Source organism: Cyprinus carpio, unplaced genomic scaffold, assembly GCF_018340385.1.
Source record: "Cyprinus carpio isolate SPL01 unplaced genomic scaffold, ASM1834038v1 S000006625, whole genome shotgun sequence".
In the NCBI taxonomy this organism is placed as follows: domain Eukaryota; kingdom Metazoa; phylum Chordata; class Actinopteri; order Cypriniformes; family Cyprinidae; genus Cyprinus; species Cyprinus carpio.
In genome coordinates, this window is record NW_024879257.1 from 826,923 (window position 1) to 851,748 (window position 24,826).

General features: G+C 39.0%; 1 pseudogene; it reads left to right on the forward strand.

Moving 5' to 3' along the window:
* Window positions 1-19,080, forward strand: part of LOC122144248 — a 30,633-nt pseudogene extending 11,553 nt beyond the window's left edge.
* The last annotated feature ends 5,746 nt before the right edge of the window (window positions 19,081-24,826 follow it).

The following is a 24,826-nucleotide window of genomic DNA, read 5'->3' on the forward strand; positions in this document are numbered from 1 at the left end:
GAAGAGGCCTAATGGATACACAGGGTTTGGTATTGTGAACTGAAACTGATACTAAAAATAGGAAAAAAAAAAAAGTTTAACGAAAAGATTATATTAAATTTTAATAAAAAATATCTAAAATAACTAAGTAAATAATCTCATAAAGAGTATAATAAATAATCTATAGAAAAAAAAAATGTTCAAAACCACAACTACATGTTTTAAAATAATTAAAGGGTAAGTATAAAATAAATTTAATGCAAAATACAGCAATTAATAAGATATATGTGATACAGACACTACACTGGAAGCTATACTATCGATAATATAATAGAATATAATTAATATAATATAACATAACGAACTAACATAACCTAACATAACATACATAAATAACAAATATATATAACTAATATGATAGAATATATTTAATTGGGTTTTCAGAAGTTTAGAAGTTGTCCTGTTATACAGATCAAGACACGATTGGCAACAAAATTTGTGGGTCCTAGTGTCACACCACACCACTACGTGTGTGCCATTATTTGTGATTTGTAGTTTCTCCATAAGGGTTATTTTATTATTTATTTTTTTACTCTTAGATCCCTGACTCCTCCTCGGTCAGTCCGCGCAGGGCTTCTGCAGAAATCTGAATTGGAACGATTGGCCGCTTGTCTCGCTCACGGGTCCCAAACTCGGCCTCTCTAACCTCCTGCCTGCGGCGTTCACGTGCTATCCGTGATCTTGTTATTAGTGATATGCACCATCTGTTCCGGCACTATTCAGAGTACGCATTCAGCACACACCATTAAAGACAAGTGAAGGCATTACGTGTTTCCCTTTGGTGATACCTCAGGCGATGGAACGAGATGTTGGTTGTCGTTTTCTTACTCCATCGGATTAAAGGAAACATGTCATGCAAAACAGAATTGAAATGAATCTTAAGTGTACAGTATAGACATTCTCTAAAGTGCACAGTGCACAAAACTTCTTTTCCTATCCATTTACTGGAACATATCTGCAAAAACGATTTCATTTAGTTAACTGTCATGTTGTGAGGTCACAATTTAATATTGAGCCATGTTTGATATACATGTTTAGTTAAGTGTCACCAGAGACTAGTTAAGACCAACTAGATGAAAAAGTTAAATCAGATTTAGTGTAACTTGCTGTGGTCCTGAATTCTCAAAGATGTTTTTAGTTCTAAGTGATATTCCTCTCACAGGGCTGGACTGATAATTTTCCAAACATCTCTCTAATTCAAAAGTTAACTATATTAAAAACTATCAAATAGATTTTATCGTACTTCTAATCTGATGAAAATTGATAAAATCTTCAAATTCGTATTTAATGCAGAACCTCCAGTTGGTTCTTTACAAGTTGTTTTCACAAATACACATAGTGCAACTTCAACCTGTAGCCCCCCTCTCCTTTTGAGATCTTCTTTCTATTTAAAATTGTTTGTGTTCCCATCTGTTAAAAGTCAGGAGACTTTGATTCACCTTAATCTGATTTCCTTTCAGTGCATTTTTTTCATGCTTATAGTGGGACAAAGTTCAGAGTGTGTATAATGTCCTTGGAAAACCTGGATGACAATTTTCTTGGACAGTCAAATTTAAAATGAAGAAGCGCTGTAAAGTTATGGAATGCTGTGTTGTCAATACATCTTCCAATTTCATTTAACCACAGAAAATTTCTCCGTTTCAGTGGCTTGCAGTCTCTACACAGTCATTATAATGTTACAGTTTCCACAGTCAAAAAACAAAAAACCTTTGGCAGGTTCTGTTTTGCAGTTGAGTAAGCTGATTGGCATGTCACCATATTCTATATCTGTTGAACTCAGGTGATAATTAGGTTGCGTGTCTCTTTGTTTAAATGGCTGAGCCAACAATCATCACAATTAAAAGAACCACAGACGTAAACTCACTTTCAGGCTGTGTGTGCACATTGAATTTATTTTATACAAGTTTTTCACGAATTTGAGTTGAATTACTGACATAAATGTAACTTTTCGTCCATGCACACTGTTTGATTGTTCTTTCAATAAATAAAGAATTATTGTTAAAGTCCTGTGATTTATTTTTATTGTATGTATCCCTCCATCTCATCGCATCTCAGCTCATTTTCCTAGTTGCAAGAATGTCCTTAATTTTCTTGTAATTGTTTTTTGTACAGGTGTTACTGTTCTTCAGTTGGTGATCTACTTAGTCATGGGAGGATGTCATGCCCCTTGCAAACCCTTGTCAGTAAGTATGTATATCTGTGTATTAGACCCTGCTCTCAAGTCGTCCTTTTCCTAAGGCCTTTGCCTGTCCTATGATGCCAGAGCTACTAACATCAGACAATATTTGCAAGGGAAATTATTTTGGCTATTGGCTTCATGAATGTTTCCATCTTTCCATATATACAGATCGACTTATTTCAATATATTGGTTTAAGACATCTCTCGGTCTGACTTGCTCTATTTGAAGTGATAGCTTCGTTTCGATGCACAAGGGGCCTGAGAGTTTGTTCAGCCCAAGTTTATCTAACATTGGTTTTCTGAAGACTGCGGAGGGTTTGTGCCGCCTTGGGGGGGGGGGGGGGGGGGGGGGGGGGGGGGGGGTAGCGATATTTCTGGTGGGGTGCAGGGGGGGGGGTTTGGGTGTCTGCTGTTTACGCTTGGCCCGGATGAATCAGACAACCCTGCATGATTATTGGAACGACTGCCTGCTGCAAGGGGGGCCACTGTCTACCTGCTACGAAGTGGTGGGTAACTCACTAGAACCACTTAATGATTTTGTCATAACACAGAAGGTACCTTTAAAGGGATACTCCACCCCAAATGCAACTTTTTGTCATTAATCACTTACCCCCACTGGTCCGTCCCCAAACCCCATAAAAGCTCTGTTCGTCTTCCGAACACAATAAGATCATTTGGGATGAAAACCTGGATGGCTTTTGACTGTCGCTTATACTGCCCAGTAAATAACATTGTCAAGGTCCATAACAGGTATGTAGGAAGTTGTCTTCAGAATACTCCATCTGCCATCAGATGTGCAATCTGGGTTTATGAAGCACGGTAACACTTTTTGTAAGCGAAGAAATAAAAAACAAATGACTTTATACACAATATTCCTTTTGTCAACAGTCTCCTCTGTGTCTCGCCACAATGATGCACCGGTTTTATTTCAAATCAAACTAGATACACGCAGAATCAGCCAAATCCTTGTTGTGCGGATGACACAGCAGACATACACAGCATACGTTGGAATGGAGACACACAGAGGAGACCGCTCAGCAAAGAATTCTTGAATAAAAGTTGTTATTTTTGTTTGTTTTGCTTACAAAAGTGTTCCCGTTGCTTTCATAATAACCCGAGTGCACGTCTGATGGCGATGGAGTTTCTGACCAACAACTTCATACCTTTTATGAACCGTGACACTTTATTTACTTGAAAGTATTGGACAGTCACAGCCTCCAGGTTTTCACCAAAATCTTAAATTGTGTTCTGAATCACGAACGATTATTACTGGTTTGGAACACACACATGAGGGTAAGTGATTAATGACAAATTTCATTTTGGGGTGGAGTATCCCTTTATATAACACAGATTGTTTGTTTTGTGTCACACTCTTAGTTCTGATGGCAGATTGAGTATTCATTAGCAAACACATTAACTACCTCCTTTTTGCCAGGCAATAATGGCTACTGTTATGTTTGGCTCAGTCTAGCTGAGTTAGTATTCTAGAAGTTCGCTGGTTTAGGACTGCCAAGGATTAGTATGGTAAGCCCTAGAAATGTTCAGTCTTGGTCGTCATATCCCAAACTATCTTAAGGTAATAGTTCTGTGCTAACGAAGCACCTATTAATATAGATTGGTCCCTTATACTAACAGTGTTAACCATAGGGTAAGTGATTAAATTGACAAAATTCGTCATGTTTGGGGTGGAGTAGGCCCTTTAGAAGATCAGTTTTTTTAGTTTGGTCACACTGTCTATTTAAGGTAGGTCAAATTCTCTCAGTAACAACCATAACTCTACTTTTGCCTCAATTAATGGCTTAATTTTTTGCTCATTATAGTTCGTAAGGTATTTGTTCTAAGTTGTAGGTACTGGGTAGGATGTAGGAATATAGAAATAGCCATGCAATATCAATTGTTACTAATATGTCATTGCAACTAAGCAACTGATTCTAATATTAAAATTGGTCCCTATACTAACGTTGTTACCAGTGTTTCTTTTGTATTTTTTTTTTAAGGACTGATTTATTTTTTTCGTTTTCACCTATAGAATTAGTTTAGTATAAACCCCTCGAAAAAACGTTGGGACACTGTCACATGTGGAGTAAAAGGAATGGAATAATTTACAAATCTCATACCCTTATATTTATTGACAATAGAATATATATGCTATCAATGTTGAAGTGTACATTTTGACAATGTCCCGCCCAAATATTGTCTCATTTTTTTGGATTTCAATGAGAGCTCACCACATTCCAAAAAGCGTTGGTACACGGTAAGCAATAAAGGAGTGCCTGGGTAACAGTTAAAATGTTTAACATATAAGGCACAGCTCGTAGGATGCATTTTTTTTTAACATATATTAAGGTCAATTGGCATCTAGGTTGGTTTATACCAAAGAGCCCTATCAGCAGGTGGGTAGTGTTCTCTCCAGTAAGTCACGGATGGCAGAGGATGCACCAATATTCTCCAATGCTTGCGGCGACAAAAATAATTGGCGAACCCAGACCATCGAAATTATCAGAAAGGAGTTTCTCGAGCAGAAAAATTGCAAAGAGTATTGGGAAGTTATCATCATGCTACAGTGCATAATATCATCCAACGAATTTTTAGAGAATCGGGAACGTAATCCTCTCCGCTGTGCTGAAGGTTTCAATGAGGGCCGAAACCCATAGGTGGATGCCTGTGATCTTCGGGCCCTTCGGTCGCCCATTAGTCTGCATAGTTCTACGGATCAATACGGATGCACTAGTGTAAATGGCAGATCACAACATTGCCGTCAGGAATACATTCCAGAAAAACCATCGTCTTTGAAACAACACTCCACACCTGCCATTCCTTCGCCCGCCGCCCCTCTGTCCGTGCTATAAATACTCTGTTGGTCAAAACAAAGAAGCCAAATATTCTACAACATAATCCCGTAAATGCTCAGTGGCGGTTGTTTTGATCGGGGGCCCCAGGCTCATTTAGAAACCATGTACTGTGGGCAAATTGACGAAAACTGTTCTGTGTTCAGCCCGAATCACCAAATTTGAAGTTCTCTTTTCTGGAAAAACCCATTGTGGATCCGAGCCGTTCATCTGACTAAACACGACAGCACGGGTCACCCCTCCAAGGTTGTGTTACCCTAGCGCTCCACAGTTGCAGAAGCCTGCAAATCTCTTGATGGTATGGGGTTGCATCGATTGCGTTGTGGCAGTGGTGCTCAACGTGGGGCTACACCATTGCTGTTGTTGAGGGGGCACCATCCTCGCTGAAAGGATATCCCCCCCTCCCGAGTTCTTGAACAACATATGGCTACTCCCCTATTACCAGTTACTGCTCTTTCCCCCCGACCTTGCATTTTTCAGTGACATGACAAGGCCTTTGTGCACATTTTCCCAACATTCCAACATCCAGACCCATACGTTGTCATCAGGATCCTGGTACGGAAAATTGTCCACAGCTGGCAGTCCAGATCTATTCACCCACTGAGAAAAACATTTTGGTTTGGGCCATGCATAGATAAGGCTATAAATTCTACAAAGAAGACCATAAGTCTGAGTCCGTTGAAGCCAAAATTCTAGAAACCTTGTATTTAGTACTAAGGATGGGACATACATTCCTTACTTCCTTAAACCTTGAGTCAAACTTGTCTCTCTCAGTGCCCCCACGCACCTTTGCACTACGGTGTATAAGAAGTAGGAGGTGCCACAGAGTGGTTAACTGTTGGCCTATTTAGTGTAAATCCGTCCAAACTTGTCTTCTGTGGTCCCATTTTTGAGATTGTGAGATTCTGTACAGACATTCTATCAGGATTTCTGCAGTCATTGAACATTTAAAATTTCAACTTATTCTCTTTTCCCCTTTCTCTGTAAAATGACTTACATTTTTCTCAGCGTCTTACACATTTGATATTCACTCTTTATTGTCGTATTCGTGGAAATTACAACTAATATTGTGAAATTTGAACATTTTCTACATTACTATGGCTCAAATTGTCCTCGTTTCTCTTTAATATCTACGAAACTTAATCACATTTTACCGTTTCCCCCAACTTCCCCCCTTGGTAATCGGGTTTGCTATAATACCTACAAGTGTTTAACAACCTTCGATTAATTCAAAATCATCTTTTAAAATGTATTTATTAGTATTTTTTTTATTTATATATTTATTTATTAGCTTTTGGACTTATTTTGTGTATATTTATTTGTCCTTATTGCCTTTGATTGGTTAAGTATTTGTTTTTTTAGAAATAGTTTTTGTTTGCACTATTCGCGCATATGATGGCTTTGTTGCTTATATATTTATTTGCTCTAGTTTAGATTTTATTTTCATAATTTATTTATTGCTTCTCTTTTTCGCGTTATCTACACACTGACCTATTTTTCTTTTCCGGTGTATAGTGTGTTTAGTTCTCTCTCTACTAGTAAATATCTTCCTAGTAGAAGAACCAGCACTGGCTTTAGTGTCCACCGTTTGATGGTTTGCACCTCAAGTACTCCATAACATCCATCGCTACATATAAAAATCCTCATCCGTCGGCTAGCTATACTGTTTGTGACAGAAGGTTCTGGTGGATATCCGAAAGACTGGCATTTACGGAACAGCTGCCGTGCTCAAACTATAGAGACTCCCATGACTCTTTCATCATGAAGATGAGGATGAGGAAGATTGCCGCGGATTCGACACGCCGCTCCAACTTCTGCGAAGACTTTTCCCTGGACCAAGATACTACTGATCGCGGAGTCCACTCTGGGTCTGCACTTGCGCTCCATGTATAGCCTAGCGTAGGCCTTATAGAGCACTTTAGCCTGTCGTCAAATGCCAGTCACTTTAAATTGCGTCAACAGACAAGCCAGGCTCGTGCTCATCTTCCCTGCCTCTAAGTTCAAAATTTGTTTGTTATACTTGTCGAGCACTTGTTTAGTGTAACGCGGCTAGAACGTGGACTAAAGTTGGGCCACTGTGTAAAACCAAGCATTTTTCCTCCTACTCAAAACAGGAGTCAACACACAAACTCGCTGTCTCTTCCTTTTCTTTTCCTAGGCCCTCCCTGCCCCCCTTTCTCTCCTACCTCACTCTGCTTCTTCCCTCTTAAAACCAACTGGCACACTTTTCGGCGGGCTGATTCTGTGAGGATCAACGATTTAATAAGGCTCATGTCATACCTGTGTGGTCACAGCACCTTTTATACTTTAACTTTACACCCAACCCACCATAGTACAGGAGTGGGTCATTTCTTCTGCGTTCTATCTCCTATCTCTGCCCTCTCTGTTAATCTCATCCCTTTTTTTCGTTATTCTGCTCCTTCTATCGGTCTCTCCAGTTGCTGGGATTCCTTTACAGGGCCAGTGCTAACCTTCTGGGTCCACTTTACTGGCTCCATGTAGTGATCTCCTTATCAATACATGTTGTTTTTAGGCGCATGGAACTGTATTTCATCTCTTTGTTTTGGTGAGGGCTGTATGAATGAGTGTTTGGTCCCTAGCATAAGACAGCCCTTGCGCCCTGAGCTATAACTGTCCCCTGTAGGATTTAAAGTCAAACGCTGTTGTAATGTCATACATGATAATAGAATCAAACTACTGCAGTCAGATTAATCCGGATTAAATCGCATTCAATACTAAACGGTTTTTGTTTACATAAATGACTATTAGTATGTCTTACTGCGTATATAAAGATAACATCTGATGAATATGATTTTCAGACACAACACACACATAATGTTATCGTTTATAAGAACTATATTAATATTTATAATCATACATTTCATTGAATATACATGTAAATATTTTTATACTATACTGTATGTGTGTGTATTTATCTTAGGATGCGGGCGATATACTCTAACGTATGGATTATGCAGTACTCTAGTCAGATAAACATCACTGGTTCCTTTGCTCACCGCGACCACGCCTTCTTTTTCATTCCACATGGAGCGGCAATATTAAATAGACATAGCCATAATCACGAGCCCATATGCCAAAGCCCTAAGCATCCGCAACATCCCCAGTATTCTATCTAGTCCCACAAGCTGACTCGACACTCGAAAGTATCAATCAACAACACGCGATAACATGCGATGCCACTATGTACAAGGGTCCGTGCGAACTACCGCACGACCTTTCTACGAGAACAAAAGGCCACTCACACCATTACATAAGACAAAGCAGACTGTGCATAAGCCCGTTTAGGTCGCGTACAATACACAGATCACACGCACTTACGATACATGAACATGATCAGATAGAACACATGATATGCACTCAGAATCAGGTGTAGAATATATGCAGAACCCAACCAATTTATCGCCTTCACTACACAGGAACATTATAGCAAAATCATGAGTCGTGATAATAGTTTGATAGCACTAATAACGATACTCCAATAATACATACACCGCCTAGAAGCTCCCAGTTTAGCCAAACTGTACTCCCGTTATCTAACTTCGCTTTGCACTGACAGCACACTACAGACAAACCCTTATTGACTCAGTAAAGCCTTTTTAGGTGCTGAAAAACAAATTGTATTAGTTTGTTTTTAGATTATATCTCACTCATGTTTTCATCTTTTAATTTTCCGACAAAGTGTGTACAAGTAAGCACTGACATTTTAGTTTGTATGTATTATAGTTTGTATGGTTATTTTTACTTACTGTTGTTTCGCTATTTTAATGCTCTGTTAAATTAATTTTTACAGGGTTTTTATGAAGTTTCCGTTTTATTAGCTATTTTTACTCCCTATGAGCTTATAGTGCTTGGTTTATTTTCTAAAATACCCGTCTGAGAAAATTGGGGTGTGCCGACATATGATGGCGCAATTGTTTTAGTGCTAACTACACAGCTGTATAATCTTCACGGCCTACACTTCTTGCGCGCCGTCCCCCTTTTGGCAAGTCACGTCGTTTAAACTAAACCAGCGAGGACGGATACTATAAAAATGTGGAATTTAGTTTTGGATTTTCCACCCGATGATGCTCGGATCTCCTTATCTTAATTCTCTGGGTATCAGTATATTCTTACCCTACAACGGACTCCTGCATTCAGACCTCCGAGTTTACTTCAGTTACACAATCATGTTAGTACATATAGGAACAACTCCGGTGGGCACCAATCATGCACCTGTGGCGTTCAGATTTTAATCTTTTTTGGTTGGACCTTCGTGGCAATCTCTTCTCTACTGTGCTAACAATTTGCACCCCCCCCAAAGAAAAATTTGGGGCATGCTGAAAACTTATTTTTCGTGTCCGAATACAGTTTCTTCTTTTGTGGCCACAGATGCTGTTCAAAAGATTTTAAAGTTGTATTTCTAAAAACCCTCTGAATCCTTTCCTTTTAGAGGCTCCTAATCGATTACACAATTACACTGTATCTGTAATAAGCTCCGTTTTAAACCAAAACCCTTCAGTTTTTAGATTCTGCCCCTTTTCCCATAATGATCCGGCCGGATCCTTCGTGTCGGTAATAGCCTATAAGCATAGAAAGATTACATCACATCTGTTGTGATGTCCATCCAAGAGGCTTTCCTGCGTGCAAACCCTTGGTAAAAGATATGTACCACCTGATTGTTTTGAAAGTGGCACTTCGTTGTGCCCTGAAAATGGTTTTTTAGGTTGACACGTAGTGTATCCTTTTCCAATGCGCTTGAGGTCCTCCGTCTTAGTGAATCGTGCCTGATGAGTAATTGCGATGATAATCCAATTATTTTCCTCCCTGTGTGTTTTTTTTCCTTCATACCTTTGCACAGTGCGTGTCGGTTGTCGTGTGTTTAGTTTCTACCATCAGCATTTCTCTTGTTTCCGCTTTCGAAAAGAGGAGCAAAAATGTGTGCTCCATATGTTTCAACATTTATATTTTTAAATATTCGACGACCCACCGATAAAACACTGTAAAACCAATGACCAAAGCTGGTTTTGATGCGTGAGAACAGTAATAAGGGTATTTTTACTGTAAGCACTGTAACAATTTGTTGTACGTTTGTAGGTAGGTTTTAGTTTGTAGCAAATTGGATTTGTGTGTTTAACAGACTCTTTTTACAAGATTTAACGTGGCGGTAAAGGTAATCTGATATAAAATCAAACGAACAACGGAACGGCATGCAACATTATTAATGATGGTAATGATAGATTGTTGCAACAGTAAATCACGAGCAGACAGCACATTGGTGTACAATTTATTTTTCGTATTTTCTCTGTATGCTGTTTCTTGCATTTATCTCTTCTCCCTCAACCCCTCCCAACCTAACTCTTCTCGCTCAAACCCCCTCCTCCTCTCAACTATAAAAAAAACCCCAATCTTCTCCTCCCCACCTCATTCTCCTCCACACCCCTCCATTCCCTTCCGTAGTTCGCCCCACCTCATCACATCTTCCCATTGGCAATTGTGGGTGGAGCCGCTTTCTGGATGAGAACACAGGCAGGTGAGTGTGCCAGTCTGTTTATCATTTCAGCCTTTATAGAATTATAAAAGTGGTTTCTGGACGTTATGAAGGGTGGTTCGTGGTTCTTCTCCTCTTGCAGATATGTTTTAAAGAAAAGTTTGACCTCTTCACCTTAAGATAGGTGCACGTCTGCTATGTCTTTTCGTCGCCAGCTGATGAACGGTATACCGGACTCTTGTGGGGGGGGGGAACTCAAAATGGATTATTTACAAAACCCTGTATAGTAAATAGTTAAACAGAGATGTCCTGATTTTCTTTCTAGGCAAGTGGCTGCTGCGTTCTAATCAAATCAAGCAGTGGAGCCAGGGCGCACTTTGTGTATGGGGCATGATTGGGATACCTCCTTCCTGTCATGAGTAATGCAGATGGAGCAGGATAGAGCCCCATTCAAGGACCAGCTTCACCATACCCATGTCTACCAAGGACAGTCGACCTCATGAGGCCCACGTATTAGGCCGATTGGTCTCAGGTGAAACCCCATTGACATCCGGAAGCCACTTGGAGTGAGGACTTGGTCGTAGGGGTCTTCTTAAAAACTAACGCTTCCTAAAAACTATTCGTAAAACTGTGAAAGATGATAGTTGCTGATGATGTCCTGTGTTCTAGCTATTCTACAAGGGGTGTGGGTCAGATGGCCCGATGGACGAAATGTATAACAGTGTACATTCAAGAACGCCCTTGCACCCTATGTTAAAGTGTCCAACCTTAATACCTTTTTTTATTTTTTTTTTCTTTCTTCAGATTATTATGCTGATTTCTAACGCTTTCCTACTCTCTCCTGGAGCTACTATTCCTACTGTTTATCGCTTTGCAGTTTTGGGCGACTTACCTTGTCCCTACCCACAACCTGCCACAGGCGTGATCCTTACCAACGGCAGTGCCAAGTCATGGCCCACATGCACACGGACTTTGGAACCCTATCAGGTTTTCGGCTGTTGTTTTTATGTTTTATGTTATTATTTTTTCTGTATATGTCTGTAACAAATACCATTCAAATTTTTTTGTTGAGGGTTAACCTTGCGCACTTTTTTAATGCTTTTAAGAAATAGTTTATGTAGGAATGTCCTTATAGGCTCACCAATGTTGGCATTAACAACAGTTATAATGTTCCTATTATTACATAAAATACCTGTTTTCTGTTGTCAATATTTTGTAAATGTGATTTATTCTTGTGATGCACAATCGAATGTTTCAGTTTCAATTTCAGTGCAATTTTCATAAGTCCTTCTTAATGTTACAGAGCCTCGAAAAATCCTTAATATCCGTTACTTTGGTATTCAGTACTGGAGCAGTTATATATTTCAGTTTAAGAAATTTGTTTATGTAATTATTAAAACTGTTTATCAGGATACTGTGAGGAAAAGGAAGTTAAAAAAAAAATTCAAGCATTTGAAATGTCATTAACTGTGTCGATTGATCATCAGTGCTCAAAAAGGTTTTATTTAAAAACAAAAAGTTCTTTCTAACCTGAATATTTATGACGGACATTTGTTTATGATCGAGTTGATATTATTGACTGTGTGTGGGGGGTGTTCATGTCAGGAATACAGTCCTCGTGGGAGATATACGATTGACTCGTCTTACTAGACTAACATGCGTCATTGCACTGGATGCTGCGTGTGGGAGCTGAACTTCCACTTCACCCCGTGTCTTCATCGTCCAGTGTCAAATGACAAAAAACTGCGATGGAGTTTTGATGACAATCACCATGTATGCGAAATAGACAGTGACTTCACAAAATGAGCGCCGCAACTCTTTTCTTGAAATGATTCAAGTGTGTGGCTACCTGGGGTTTTCGTGTCGAGGAGAATACATGGCATGTGGCTGGATGATCAGCGTCAGGGAACGGAGTTGTTGTTACGCAGTTTGGCCTGTACTAAAGGGTGCATTTCAAACGCAACAACATGAATGGTTTCTCGGAGATTGGACTATTTGTGTTTGCGCTCAACCACATTTTTGGTTTTTATTTATATGTGTGGGACCACCCCATTTGGCTGGATTAAAGGGGGACTCGGTTTCAAACCAAAATCCTCTGGTTTTATATTTAATTGGTGGGACCACCAGCATTGTAGTTAGGGGGGGGGATATGTTTCACAATATACTCATTTGGCCCTTTTCTTGCCTTATTTGCTTTCTAATAAAACATTTTCCCTTCTACATATTAAAACAAATAATTTCAAAATAAATATTTTTTTTTGGGCAAACTGAAAACAAAAGGAAAAAAGAAAATGTAGCTCCTTTTTTACCTGTTAGTTTCCCTCACGTAGGTTTGTTATTTGGTCTTTGAGGTGCTTTTGATTTTCTACAAAAACTGAATCAAAACAAACTTGACGCACACACATTCTTATGCTTTTTTTGTGTTTTAAAGTCTCACGAAAGAAAAGAAAAAAACTTCAGATGGAGTTATTTTAAATTGTTTAATTTTGTTTTCTCTCCAAGGGGAAAAAACAGGGGGTGTTTTGTTATACTCTTGAATGAAGATGACACTACATTTTGAAGGGGAGTTGTTCACGAGTTTTCCAGGAAAAGGGGGAACTGGACTCTAAAATCGGTGAAAAGCGGTGCCAACAAACTTGTTGCCACAACTTTTGGTCACCGTAACAGGAATGGGGTTTAATTTTGGTTTTAATATATTTCAGTATATTGCATAAATGAGTTTCTTATTCGATGGGGTGACACTAAAGGACTGGAGCAGGCAAATAGCTTTCTGCTGAAAAATGTTTCAGCCTTTTACCAAATCACAAAAAAAATAACTTCACATTTTCTTTTTAAACATGTTTTTAAAATAGGAACAACAGTTCATTTTAAACTAGAATTAAAAAAATTTACATTTTTTAAAATTATTTTAAAAAATGTTTATGATGGGATTGATAACTCATATTAATTTAATATAATGGTATAGTATTTTGTTATTAAAAATAACTATTAATATTATTACAAATAATATGGGGCCAAAAAAAAATGGCTCTAATATTTACAGTAATAGTCGACGTAAACAGCAGTTTTTTTTGAAAATGGTAAGAAGGTATGTTTCACAAACAGGGACACGCCTGTTATCATTATCTTTTCTGGCTATTGGCAGCGTGTGTTGACCATAAGCCGGGAATGGGGAGAGGAACCGACTTACAATTGAAGGCTCTTTTTAATGGGGGGTTGGGGGAAGGAACCTGGGATCTTAAAAGGGATGTCAGGTTCCTACTACAAACCCAGACTCTACGAACTCAGACAAACAGAGGGAGCAAGGCTCATGCACTGTAAGGAGTGTGTGGGTTGATCTCTTTAGCACAATTTCAATTTAAGCGGCAGTATCACAATGGTTGCATTGGGAAAAAACCGAGTCATTGTGTTTGGCTTAGCGATTAAACAGTGAAAATCTGGGCAGGGGTTTAGCGGTTTTCAATCCGAAGAAAAAAGTGGGGCTTCCGACCACAGGCTGGTGTTTTTTGGAGTTGCTGGAAACAGGCTAGGTTTTGTGATTCTCCCGAACGACAGGGAAAAACCACTGACAGCGTGGGACAAACATCGACATAACGCTCAAGCAACATAGGGGAGGACCAGCAGGAGAAACCAGGTTACAACAGAGACGACAGCAGGAGAGCAGGTGACAACAGAAGGAAGTAGGACCCCAGTCTTCCACACAAAACAAACAAACAAAAAAACCTTTACTGTACCTCATTGCCCTCATTGTTTACTAGTGCATGAGAAGCTCCCCCCTGACACTCACAGAGTTTATTTACAGAACAGAGGTTGATGTTAAAACCCAGATGCTAAAGCTAACAAATTCCAAGTACTCTAATAAGCAGAAAACAAATAAATTACACATCATACCTAGGGGGGGTGGTTTTTGGACCTGGGAATTATTGGATAATGAAATCTTATCAAGTAGACGTTAAAGAAAGAGAAGTTTTAATGTATACAAGTGTAATGGTATTGTGTACTCCTAGCAAAAACAAAACATAACCATAATTCTATGGTCATTAAAATCACAATAAGGCAATGGCCTGTTTTTGATTAAAAGTAGTGACAAAACTGATTTAAATTTGAAGAATTACCTAATTCAGATTTTTTTCTTTTTTTTTTTTTTGGTGGAGGCAAAAACCATATGGATAAGGCCCAATTTTCTGCCCACATTAAGAAGATTCTTTAAATGAAATTACTTTGAACCACAGTGGAAATTATGAGATTCTAATTTTATAATTTAATGGAGTCAAAACTTGTGACAAAAAATAAAATAACTTTTTTTTGTTACAATTTCCAGGCTTTTTTGTTCATGTTATGCGACATAATATAAAAAAAAGGTAAGAATTCCAGGCAATTGTTATTGTCATTAAATTTAGGACCTTTTTGTGTATCCATAATTCTGATTTTGTTATTCTTACAATTTAGCCCCATTTATTGTCATACATAAATGACTTTAACCAGGCATTTTTTTGTTCTTTATTTGGGCGAAACGGAGGGTAGTTTTTCCACACAAACACCAAATTATTTCTGACAACCATGAATTGATAACAATGTACAAATGTAAAATTATATTTATAAAACAGTTATTCTCCTCATTCTTTTACCCATCTTGGGGATTTGAAAATGAAATCACCTTGTGCAGCAGTTTTGCATTTTGGGGATTTGCCTTTTGCACGTTCTGCTGAAGTTATTACCTACTTTGAGAATTCTACTTTTTTAGATGATGGGCTTCTTTTATCGTAGGAATCCTCCCAAAGTTTTGGAAACAGATAAATATTAAATGTGTAAATGTTTGAAATGTATAGCTGAATGTGTTTTTTGTGTAGTTGATATTTTAGTCCAGAGGTTTAACTGAATCGCTAACTTCAATTCACAACAAAAAGAAACAGCTGGCGTGGAAGAGTCTCGAGTCAGGTTCATTCACTTCAGCATGTTGGGGTACCTTGTGACCTTAGAGGTGATCACCCACACACAATCCGGTCTGTAATACCTTGCTAAGGATGCATTGCCTTTTAGGACAGTCCATGGCAATGAACTAAAAACCACTGCCACACCTTTATGTGTACAAACATAATATCTGTCTCTCAGTCATTCCCAGGTGGTATTTTGTTCCCTATAATTTATGTCACTTCCTACTCCTGATTGCTTGGAACCCCGGCAGTTGATTTACCCCAACTTGCATCCTCTGGGTCGGCTGCCTGGGGGGGATGGAGACATGGTTGTCGGTTTGTTTTTTTTCGTGTCGGGGTACCGTATTATGAGTTTTTATGTTGGTTGTTGGCGGGCCAACCGGTAGATTGTACTGCCCCAGGGCATGTTAATGAGATTCAAGTCCTATTCTCAAGCCGCATCTTTCAGCTTGTCAAGGTAAATAAAAACTGTGTCGAGTCAGGGGACTGACAGCAAACAAGTCTGTTTTTTATAACATAGGATTCCCCCATTGAGTATATTTATGTATGTGTTTGTTTTTTTTTCTGTTTTAGATTCCTCTTTTCCTGGATCCTCTGCCAGAGGAAAGGAGGTTCAACTGGCTGGACCCTCCAAAAGGGGAAAAGAAAAGGTGGTTCAGGGAAGAACCCTGCTGGGGAAGGCAGGGCTGGAGTCTCCTAAACCTGGGGGTACGTAAGATTGGCTCACTTAACAGTATGGAGAACAACCCTGAATACATGGCAGTACTAAGGGTTGTGTGGATTGGGACCAAAAAATGTTGATATTACAAGTCAAGATAGTAATTTTTATTTATACACATTTTCTATCTATGGTTATATTGCCCACAGTTAGAGTGGGAAAACTTAACAAAAAAAATTGTTATGACATTAAAAAACATAACACCACAAGATGATTTGACCTATTTTTGCGATATTAGTGCATTGTATAACATTAAAAATTACTTTGATTATTGTTGAAAATTACTCGGGGAAACACCATGGAAAACCAATTGCCTCCACCACGTAAGAAAAAAAATGTTCTTTCAGTGCTTTGGTAAAATCATAATTAGGACATCAAAAAAGCAAAATAAAATTATGTGATAAAAAAGTTTTTGAATTGGACAAAATTCTTGACATATAAAAGTGATTAAAATTTATGAGGGATAAATTGAGATTATTGACCAGGCATAAAATTAATGAGAGAATCAGGTTTCAAAATGTACACCGTTTATGAGGAGTACTAAAATCATAACTGAAGTAATTTGATCTTGTGGACAATTATTGAAGGAGATTAAAAACTTGAAATGGGGACGAAACAAATTTCTGAGATTAAAGGGTTCATAAATTATGAGGATGAATTGAAACTTATGACATCCAAAGTCCCTGATTTAAAAAAAGTTACAATTGACAAAATTATGAGATTATGTCACAATTTGGAGACAAACTGAAATTGACATCCTAAATCATAATTAATGAGATAAACGTTTAAATTGACAAAAAAGGCCATTATCTGCCATGTTTGTTGTTTTTATCTCATATTTTTTTCCAGACTGATTTGTCTGTGTTTTTATCATCTGTTGTCTTTAATGTCTGATGTATTGTCTTTGTGCATGGGCATGTGTTTATGGCAGGTGTGTGGTCAGCAGCTCTGCTCTCCTCCTGCCGGTGCTGTTGGCCCGTCTCTATCCTCCTCTCTTCACTCTCTATGCTCTAGAGAAAGAGAAGGAGGATGATGTGTACTGGGAGTGTGTGTTAGCTCCGACTCAACAAACAACCAGACCTGGCGCTGCTCGCCTTCCTCGGGGTGCAACAGTGAGTCAGACACACAGCTACACTGAGAAATACATACAGTAGATTTCATTATCCTCTAGTGATCCATGCTATTGCCACTAATACCTGTTTTCATAGGAAATTCTGGCCTGTGACTGTTACAGTACATGGAGAAAAACAACAGGTAGTTAAATATAAGAGAGACTCTAAAAGTCTCATAAATCTCTCTTTGAAGGCAATATGCTAATTATATTAGCAGAAATAAAACTGTGGATCATGAAGCAGTATTCATGGAAGTATTTTGTGGGTGTGTAGGTTCTCTCAAGCACTAAGGATGCCTGTTTTGCCTCAGCAGTTGAGACTTTACAGCAAATAAGGTTGGAGATTTACAACAATTTCTGGCTAATAACGTTTGTCATTTTTCTCTGGTAAACTGTTTTAAGGTTGTTTTCTTTTTATTTTCGACAGCACAACTTTCACCCCCTCAGACAAGCTTCAGGTCATCCAACTGACCTTCGAGGAGATAACCCAGGAAGTACATGCACTTCTGAAACAGGATTTCTTGTGGTCTATGGATGACCTGTTTCCTGTCTTTCTTTTTGTTGTTCTGCGTGCACGGTAAGGATGAGATCGCAAGGTTTCTAAGGCCCCCATTTATAATACATTTCTTTTCAAATGCATATGCTTTTAGCACAGAAAATAACATTGTTTAAAAAAAGGAATGCTTTGGTTGACATAGCTGTTTGTTCTCTACAGGATAAGGAATCTGGGGTCAGAGGTCAGCCTCATCGAGGATCTAATGGATCCATGTGTACAGCATGGAGAGCATGGCATCATGTTTACCACACTCAAGGTATAATGTATAAGGGTTTTTCACAAAAAAGTTTTTGTTTACATAGTACATGTGTGTGCACTGTGTATATTTTATATGTGTATATTATAGTATATATACATACACACATGCATGGATTTAAAAAAACAAAACAAAACATAGAATCAAAGTTGTCCTAAAACAAGAACGCATTTTGGTTTTAGGTTTTAGGACAACTTTGATGAAAGGTTTTGATCCACTTCAAATGTTGACAAGCGTATATACAGTATATATATTGCCAATAGTGTAGTGAAGTATGAAGCACAGCTCACACAGAATATATTTTTAAACTAAGAAGCTTTCTGTTGGTAAACACAGTAAAATCTATGTGGCCAATTTGACCCCGTTGCGAAACCTGCATGGGAAATATTCCCCCTCACACAAAATTCCAGATTACATGGATCCCTGTCAAAAATACCCAAAATTACTTAAACATCTTAAAAATGCTACAAACATGTGTTGTCATCTATCATTTAAAGTAATTATCCTCATAAATATGCAAACAAGCATGTTATCTCAGGGCTTACAAATATACAGTGTGAAATCAGTGTGTGTACCAATTGCTGTTCTGAAACCCTCCTGTTCTTCACTCAGGCATGCTACTATCAAATCCAGCATGAGAAGATCACGTAATGAACACATCTCTCCAAACCCATCTGGTAAGGCAGTGGAATGACTGACAAACAGACCAGCCAATCAAAGTCTTCAAGACACAAAGTGGGAGGAGCCAATCATGTTCCATGCCTGGATCACATGACAGAGGAGGGTGATTCCATTGGAATCTGAGCTCTCACACTCAAACAGTCCAGTTTATGTGCAAATCCGTCTTTAGTTTTGCAATTATTAACATTTATTCTTTACATTTTTGCGTCTTCCTCACTCAGAAAGCCATTATCGAGGCTTTGAACTGCTGCCATTCCATCATGTTAAAAGGTATTGATGTGCTCCAGCTCAGTGGTTCTTTTTTTAAAGAGCCCTGCTGTTGTTGGCTCAGAATGAATGACAACCTTTCCAGAACAGGAGGGTCATGAGCACCTTTCCCTCCAAACACACACCTGTCGATCGACTCCATTCGGCAATCTGCGCAACTGATGACGTTACATGAAGTTCATAAGGTACTGTAAGACATCCGAAAATAATGGTCATCTACCCCTGTCTTGACGTAACCTACTCTACGTTAATTTTTCCTGATCTATTCTAACATTCAGTGCAAACTTGCAATTGGACCTAAATCATGAATCTTTTCACCAAAATCAAAAAAAAAGGGATGTACGCCTTTATTAATGAATGTCCCAAGGAAAAAAACACAAAATGCAGCCCTTTAACTTTTAATGCTTGATTTCTGCAGACATTTAGGAAGCTTTCAGAACAAACTGCGCGGGGCGCGGTGAACCGCTTTCTTTATGTGCAAATCTTCGTTCAACAGGCTCTTTGTTCAGTCAAAATTGTACTTAGGATTTGAAATGGTTGACCACTAAGCTGAGAGTCAACACAGTTTTTTTGTTCTTTCTATATGCACAATAGCACAGCAGTTTTTTTTTTTGATGCACTCTTCGTTTCTGGGATAGTGAAGTATTTTTTTGGATCAGTCTTTTCTGACAACTGTTCACGTCTTTATTTGAGAAAACGGTTGGAATAGTTTCAGCTTTCCTCTGCATATTTGAGTATCCGTCATCAATGTCACTGGCACACTGGAAGAAGACGTTGAAGATCTTGCTCTGTGATGAAACCACGACACTCAAGATTTGCCATGCTGAGCTAATATCGGTCTTGAGATGTTTTTTTCTGCATTTTGCTGTTGTTAAATTAAGCAGTTATTGCAGGGAAAGTTCACTCAGCATACACAAGCACTGTGGGTATCCAATGCTAAAATCAGTTCTTTCTTGTGAAGTATTCTCAAAAAGTGCCTCTGACAGTGTTATGGACTTGTCTCATTACATCTCTGTACCCAGTAATAGCTTTGAGTTCAGTCTCCCATTTTAAAGCCTCAACAGCCTAATACATTATTTCTTTATATGACATTGTTTTATTTATTTGATGGTTAGATCTGACTAAAGCACAGATAATCTGAGTGATGTAGATAATCTGCAGGGTATTTCACGTTCAGAGAAGCACCAGAAGGACGGTGGTTTGAATAAATGGTCACAAAATCCATTTCCAAGGATCAGAGATCAGGATTTTGATGCTTGCGTGTGACTGTAATCATTAAAACTGTAATGACGAAAAGACTGTTGATTTTACAACCATTAACACTTGAGATGTTGCAACGGATACCATAGTTCATGGTTATACTTTGGGTTCAGGAAAGGTGCAGTTTTTCTATGCTGAGCCAAGGTGGCATCATTAACCAGTGTATGAATGTATGGTGTGCAAAGTATGTATGAAGTTTCGATCATTTGAAGAAAATTGTTTGTTCCAATTGTTTACCCTGATTCGTACAATTCATATGGATGGCAATAAAACAATGATGGGGGGAAATGGGAAATTGTCACATCCTCCGTATTGTATTAGGCCTTTATTACAATAACAAAAAACTGTTTTCCAAAACTTTATTGGTTGAACAAGTCAAAAAGTTTTTGAGGAAATATATTTTTGCAAATCATTTGGTGATGGGTGTCAATGAGTTTTAGGTCGCATCTACGTGGCATTTATATTGGTCTATTTCCACTGTCAAGGTGGCAAAAACATGTTCACCAGCGACTGTTGGAACCCTTCCATTTTTGCAAAATAATTTACATTCATGCTGTATTGTGCATAATAGACAATGTATAATAGCTTCTAGTACAAACTAGCACATATTTTGATTGGACTCTTGGACCATTGCTGGTCAACAACACACAAGTGTTTCCTTCTTTCTTATAAAAGTGCAAATCTATTTATTTGCCATCTTATGCCTGATTAAATGGTTTGTAGCATTTTAATATTTGCGTTTATTGTTTGCAGGCTTGTCAGAATGGAAAAACCTCTGTGACCATTTTTGAACACTGCTTGTGTTGCCTTAAAAGGATAATAATCTTTGTACTTTTTTTGTTAAACTGATTTTTGGATAGTAAAGAGAGCGAGCAGATTAGTTTTTCAAATTATGAAAATTAAAAAAAAAAAATCCAAATCATGGAGCTCCAAGAAGGGGCATCCAAATAAAAAATGCTTCTGGAGTCATGTTGGTTAAACAGGAGTTTCACTTTATTTGGACTTTAAACAATATAAAGTGTTTCCAACCGTTTTATCTCACGGTAGGTTCGTTCCCAAAAGGTAGCCCAGTTTATAAAAAAGACATATGACCGGATCGACCCACCCTTCCATCAATGATTAGGTGCTACAATCTTAACCGATCCGCCGTTCACCCCAACCTAAATGGTCCTCTCACCCTGCGTAAACACCCTCGGGTACACCTGGAGACCTTAAATTAGGAGCACAACCCTCTATAAATACTTGTTAGAACTTGTAATCTTCATCGCTCGAATGCTATTTAAATGGAAAGCTGGATAACAGCCATATTGTTATTGCTGCATTACAGCTTTTGTTGACGAACATTTTTGACAAATGTTGCAAAATATACAAGGCAAAAACTGTATGTTTGTGGAAAGTGCAGTATGGTTTCCTAGCCATAACTTTGTCGCCATATACAATGTTTCCCAGTCAGACGATCAATGAAACTTGCTTCTGCAGTGAACTTTGGACCAGTTTCTCCCCTCTCCACACAACATGCTTCTCCGCAAAGGTGAGCTTAGCCTTTTGAATCCTTTCTGCTGATGAGGGGGTCTATTGTCACTGCAGAGTGCGATTTCACTCCGACTTCTCTTGAACAGGCCGAGACAGATCCTAACCCTGTTCAGCGCTGAATTGGCAAGCAATTCCCAGCGGCAGTGCTGAAACCGATTCCCCAGTGGTGAATACTCTGCATTATCCTGTCCTCTCATGAGCAGTGTAAAAAAAAAAAAAACAGTGTGACTGTGTCAGTCGCTCTCTGGTTTTAATCAGAGATTACATCCCTGTATGTTTGCGTATGGTGATGAAAGATGTATTCAGTGTGGGATCATCAGATGTTTCATGTGTGTGAGGTGGGTCAGAGAGAGAGGTGTTCAGTGAACAATGTACAGTGAGGAACTGATTTAATCTTAATCACAGAGTGAGTGTGATCATGGAAGAATCACTGATTTCATGTGTTGTGTGTGATTACGTGTTAGGATGAATCAATAACTGAAAGCCTAAAGGAGTTTTTGTGATAGAATGACGTTTGAAAGAATGTGAAAGGACATTCACTCACAGACACATCCTAACTCACTCTCCATTCCCTCCCTTCCATTTCCTCCTTCACGTTCCTACCCACTCTCTCTCCCTGGTTGACTCATGTTGCTTGCAAGGGTATTAAAGAGGATAAGAGAGGGATTACACTTCTTTTTTTCTCAAGAGGACTTTTCCGGGCTCTGCTATGGAATACCTATTCACGTTATTGTCGATCCCCTGTTTTGACCATCATATCGGAGTAAGGTTTAAAACATGGTCATCATCATGCAACCCTCGTTAGAAGCTCCCTCAGTGTGTTAAATTCTAAGCTGGGATCTAAACGGAGAAGACAAACGAACGTGAGGGAAGAGGGAGGTGAGTGAACAGGATTTGCTACTTAAGATCGTCTGCCTGGATGTGGGTTTGTGTTTCTTGCTTTCCTTCAGACTTATCTACGAGTGAAGCTCCCTGTGCGACAAATGTAGTAGGCTGTTTATTTACACTAATTATTATCCTTCTTGTGTAAGTTCCTGGGATTCTCCAGTTGATTCAGCATTGCCACATGTAAAATTCTAGACAGAACGTTTTTTTTTGGTGGTTTTTTTTGGGGTTGCATCAACTATCAGATTTGGTTATGCAAATGGACTCTGAGGTAAAACCATTTTTAAAAGGACAGTACGCTCCAAGGATACATTTGAAAATATGACGTGAAGAGTTTTATTTCACAGCTCATTTAGTCATAAATTCTGAAAGATAGTGCGCCTGTCTTGTTCAAAAGATATGCAAACTAATAATCCAGTATTCACCCTGTATTCTCCAGTATTCCAATCATCCAATACTCACCTGCAGGGATCATAACAAATCATGTTTAGAAACATGCGTTTTCAGCTGTTTATTGTTTTTTAAGTAGGCAGTTTTTAAATCCAAGCCACTCAGGCTGCAGTCTATTACTAGGACAGGACCCCTTGAAGTAACGTGTAACTTAAGTGTTTTCCTCAAGGTCAAAACTTTGACAAGGGCATTCGGGGACCACCAATACTATTCTGGGGATTTTCTGGCTTTAACTTAAGAACCTCTGGGATATCGGACCCTTACACCTAACCATTTATTTTCTTTAATTTGCAAATATAATCAGTCAATATGTTTTATCCAAAATAACGTGATTATACACTAAGAACAATGACAGTCCCCTATGACCAATGAACTTTTGGTTACGTAGCCTATGATCTCTACAGAGTTATTGTGTCTGTAAGGTGTTTACAAGGGCATAATCCAAATCATAATGGCTCATATAGTAACCACTAAAGTAGGTAGCCTGGAAATATGAATTGTATTTAGAATGCATTTTTCCCAAAGGCCATCGTAAGGCTAAGTAGATGCATAGAATCATCAGTGGCCAATTGTTCAATGTGGGGGGGGGGGGGGGGGGGGGGGGGGGGGGTGGGGGTCTAATGGGGTTACTTAGACTTATGTGGTTTTGTGAAACGCAGCTCTTGTTAGAAACGTCGTATAAACACCGTAAGAGGAGGTACAGCACGAAGCATATGAATGGAGCAGGCAACAACGAATAAGCAATTATTTAATTCATATGCTTATTCCTCAGCTTTTATAGGAGGAGGGTCAGTTGGCATCATTTTTTCATTCCCTGAAGCCTAAAACACTCCGGAGATTGACAAGGAGACCAGACGTGAGCACCTGATCCTGGGATCAGCGGCACTTAAACACGATGGGAGACAAAGGTATGAGGCTGCATCGTGGCTAATTTTTGGAAGCTGTCAGCTTAAAAATTTTAGTTTTAGCTCGGAAATTTAACAAAATGTTTTAGCTGCTGAAGAGAGTCATGACATCCACATAATAAACAATAGGAGTTCTGAAGGTGCTTGCATTATATGGTTCAGGCCTGACACAGATCTTGGCTCATGTGATTGCTGAAGTGAGGAGCTCTGTCCATAAAGATATAAATGGAGCTGAACTGTTGGACAGTCCTCCTCAATGCCCCCGGGTTGGCAGTCCCTACTAAAGGTAAAGTCCCGGCATACATACACCCTACATTAGTAACAGTCATGGTTCACTCAACTCTCCAGTGAAAGGGATTCATAATCTTTGTTTTTCTCTGCAGGGTATGAATTTCCTAACAGGTAGGCACCTACAGGGTCCAGCGGAGGGCCGATATCTTTGCCTATTCATACATGGACTCTCTCTACAGGTCCGCTTCATTCTCACAGTCCTTAATTTTTGCCATAGTTGTGCCACGCGGACCTTGTAGTAGCAGTGTCAGGCGCCGGAGGGGGGGTCACAATATGACCCGCAAAAGCTTGATCCTGCGTTGGAGTGCCCTGACACGGACAGACCGTTGCAGGACGTTGTTGCAGAGGATTACGGCAAGCAATGTCGGGGACGGACGACCTCGGGACACCACAGAAACCTGACGTGCTTAGCGCGGGGGACGGT